Source organism: Ruditapes philippinarum, unplaced genomic scaffold (assembly GCF_026571515.1).
Source record: "Ruditapes philippinarum isolate M1 unplaced genomic scaffold, ASM2657151v2 ctg461_1_1_1_1, whole genome shotgun sequence".
Lineage (NCBI taxonomy): Eukaryota > Metazoa > Mollusca > Bivalvia > Venerida > Veneridae > Ruditapes > Ruditapes philippinarum.
Window position 1 is genome coordinate 4612 of NW_026860321.1, and position 4611 is coordinate 9222.

Here is a 4611-nt window from a genome sequence, read left to right on the forward strand (position 1 = left end):
GGTTCTGTAAGCTTAACTGTTTGCCCTGATGTTGGAACCGAGCTTGTTTCTCCGTTTAGAACATCTAAATTAATATATCACCGTGGGTTTGGTTAGCTTGACTGTATTCCCTGAGGCTATAAACTGACAAGGTCTTCCGTTAAGAAATAATAAAAATGCCAATCACCATGTGTTTGGTAAGCTTGACTGTATTCCCACAGGATAGGATCGGCTTCGTTTTCCGTTTAGAACTACTATAAGGGCCTATCGCCGTGGGTTTGATCAGCTTGTCTGTATTACATTGGCTAGAACCAGGCACCGTTCTCTGTTAAGAACGTATAATCACCGTGGGTTTGATAAGCTTCATTGTATTCTCTGAAGCTTAAGCCGGGCTTTGTTTACGAAACGAACATCTAAAAAGGCCTATCCCCGTCGGTTTGGTCAGCTTGACTGTATTCCCTAAGGCTAGAACCGGGTTTCGTTTTCCGTTAAGAACGTATAAAAAGGCCTATCACAGTTGGTTTGGTCAGTCTGAATTTAATCGCTTAGACTAGAACCGCGCTTACTTTTCCATTTAGAAGGTATAAAAATGCCTAACAACGTGGGTTTGGTCAGCTTCACGGTATTCCCAGATGCCAGAACGGGTTTTTTTAGGTAAGGAACGTATAAAAAGGCAACAAATTAACCACTCGGCCACGGACGCCCCCATTCATATTGTAAATGACGATTATTTTAAATAAATCAACTTACAGTATTGCTAATCATATATGAGCCGCGCCATGACAAAACCAACATCATGTGTTTGCGACCAGCATAGATCCAGACCAGCCTGCGCATCCGCGCAGTCTGATCAGGATCCATTCTGTTCGCTTACAAACCCTATAACAAGTAGAGAAGCTGACAGCGAACAGCATGGGTTCTGATCAGACTTCGCGGATGTGCAGGCTGGTCTGGATCCACTCTGGTCGCAAACCCATTATGTTGGTTTTGTCATGGCGCGGCACATATGTCTTATAATAGGGCGCAAAAAGCAGATGTCTGGAAAGATGGCATCAAAATAAAGTTTAAACACATATACATACAGTATCTCTTGATCAATAATAGTCTGCACAAAAACACATTTCAAATGAAAAATAAATGGGTAAAGGGAACTTACTATGAAGACTTCGCCTAGATTCACTACTGCATATTTCCCCTTTGATTACAATCTAATCTAAGCATATTATCACATTTTTTCGAAACATCTGCGGATTTTTGTTTTAGTTTTCACCATAATGTTTACGTTGAAAAGCTGATTTCTGCTTAAGCCGGTGCTAGGGGAACGTTGACAGTAGACTGCATAGTTCACAACTCTTCATGAATAGGATCGTTGAACAGAGCCTAGAATTTTGCTTTAGCTGTCTTTGGACACTCGCTAAGAAATCATTTATATTTTATTTTCATGTAAGCTATGATTACTTTTACAATGCCATGTGTACAGAGTTTCTTAAGAAAATCCCCAAATTCCGTTTAATATGAAATAATTCGTTCATTCAATAGATGTTTTTGTAATGGAGTACACTATGCGCATAGAGCACATAAAAATCTATAGTCCTGAATCGAATCTTAATATTCTTTCAGATACTAGTATTTGTTATAATTCGTTTGAGGTTTGAGATGCGCATCCTTCTATGATATGTATACTCGTCTTTTTTTTTGGATTTTCCCCCAAATATCTTATTTTTCTACTTTCTAATTTTCATGAAGTCTTATGTTTATGATAACACCGTTTCTCCAAAACCACATGAAAGTAAGTTGGCTTCTCTTGTTAGTATATACACACAAAAATTAAAAATGTCAAGGGATATGGGAAAACCAGTAGTTGTTACAGATAAAATGCCTATCTACATTACATTTAATAAGAGTTCAGCAGGGGAAAACACCGAACTCAATTGATACTGGTCGTGCAATGTCTGGCACGTTTTTATTTCAATTGCATGTAGACGCCACCTTTAATCAGTGTTAATCAAATGATAGAATGAAATGTCGACTCACTTTGGCATCTGTTGCCCCGTATATACCATTGATGTAAAGTATTGTTTCTAAAAACGGAAGCCACAAAAATCGTGGGAGTATTCATGTCGGAATGCTGTCAGTAGAATAATGAATTTGGTACAGACTCAATCAAACCGAGTCTGCAATTCTTATGTTATTTTGTTGTGATTAATGCTTCCGAGGGATCACTTTGTTTCCAGAATTTTGGTGATATGCAATGAAATGGAGATTAACCCTTTGCATTCCGGGACAATTGCCGTCTGCTAAAATGCCATCTTTTATTTTTTAGGTTATATACTCAGGCAAATTAATGACAAAATATTAAAATAATTATGTGAGCTCAAATCACGTTAAAATGACCTTTTCAAAGTCCCGGCATGAATTTCTGTATAAATTCTATATATTTTGGGTTTGAAGCGTCAATATATCTATATATCTTGAACGAAATTTAGGCATCGACAGAAACACCGAGAAAATTTTAAAACAAGTGATGTGATTTGAATGAACCGTGGAATTTACGATAAAAGATATGATCGTGGATATTGTATGATTGAAATAAGTCTAAACCATTCATTTGTCATGTTCTGTAACGTTTCCGGAGTTTATTGTGACAACTATTGTTAAACTTCAACTCTCTATCCTCACCCACGTGGGTCAAGTTAGGAAACCACCATTTTATTCTTTATAAGGAGAAAAGTTTTGTTCCTGTGACTGCCTAGTGTATTCATTTTCAGGACATTTACAGAATAATGAATGAAAATTCAAAACGAAGAAATGAAAATTTTGCTTGTGTCAATAAAATGATATGCATGTATTCTTAGTCTTTAAATTAGAAATACATTTCTTTTTTGCCACGTTCGGCATTTTTGTAGTGTATCAGGAAATGTTCCTTTCTTACAATGCCTGTACAAACTGTTGTTGTTTTTGTTGTTACTGTTTGTGACATTAATCTTTCATTTTATTTTGGACTTGACTAATAACTTGTGTGCAAAATTTAAGATCATTCGCTCACTTCTTTTTCCTTGAAGAACTATTATTCTTATTGTGAAAAATGACTCAAAATTGAAAAGCGTTTCAATGCTTGTCACTTAAATCGAGCTAAGAATAACACAAATGTACGATTTTCAATTAATTTATTGGTTGGACGGTATGTCAGTTATACGTATATAAATTAGCGAACCGATTAAACAACTATTTCAGTTAAATGACAGAGCAGCAAAGTAATGGATGAATTATAACGGAAAAATGTAAATGGTATTCCATTCTAAGTCGACTTCAGATCAGTCTTTGCCTTGAAACGCTTTATCAATGCACGCCATGCTGAAAACAAATTATTAATTTAGATTTTTTTGTACATTAAAATATTTCAAAACCGGTTTATTGGTTCTCTTAATTTTGCTTGATATTTTACGGAATATTAAAATGGGTTTGGTAACTTGGATTGTGAAGTCTGGCTTGGTAACAAAAGTATTCACAAATACACGATTTGACATTACAGTAAAACAAGACTTCGATAATGAAGCGAATATTCGTTAATAATATTGCAGTAAAAGAACACTTCACTTATACCGAAAGCAAAGGTGTTCGGCGCGTTGATTGGTCACTACGCCCGCACCCCCCCCTTACCCCACACCCACTCTACAGCCCTCCTACCTCTCAAAACCATGTAAAATACAGTATTTTTCACTTGAAACATGTTTTAATATTTGGTTTATGCTTTTAATTCAATAACCTTCATTTCCTACAAAATATAAACAATTGATACATATATATTTAGTAAAGGTATGCAACTGCCGGGGTAGTGACCAATCAACGCGCCGAACACCTATGACCGAAAGCGGTTACATCGAATATCCAGTTATTGGTAAGATACAATGTGGTTCGAATTCTGTCCTTCTTCATATAATAAAAACACATGATTAAGGCAAAGAAACCTAGGTGCTCTTGTCACCAAGAAAACATATATGCCCTTATGTTTTCAATATGTTTCCTTCATTCGTTAATGACTTTGCTAACGGAAAGCATTTTATGATCGTTACTATTTCCGTTTATATAATATTAGAATTTTGGGAATAGATAAAGTATTTATGGAATTGTATATTGTTCCAATAGATTATGTCTATTTTTTTCAAATGTATATAATGTATAATTTCTATAAGTCCATTTTCATTAACGTAGTATAACTATGAGACCCTTGTAAAAGTTAGGATAAGAATATTGTATTAAATCAAATTTCATATTAAACTCCCGTTTTATTGGACATTTCTAATTTTTGCTGTTTTATCTAGAAAATACAAAGTAACGTTTATTGACCGACAGTTTTATTTCAAGATACACATAACTTTAATTAAGACGTAACTTTAAACTACTTAAATAAATAAATTACCAGCAGACAATGTAAACGAGACGATGCTACGAAATTGTACCAAACGAATTCACACAATATTTGATTAAATTATCATTTATTATACAATTATTATATATTGACTAGTGAGCGATTAAATATGATGTGATATTCACCGGGAGATGACATATTCAATATGACTTTCTGCCGGTGAATATCACATCATATTCAATGGCAAACTAGTCAATAATTGT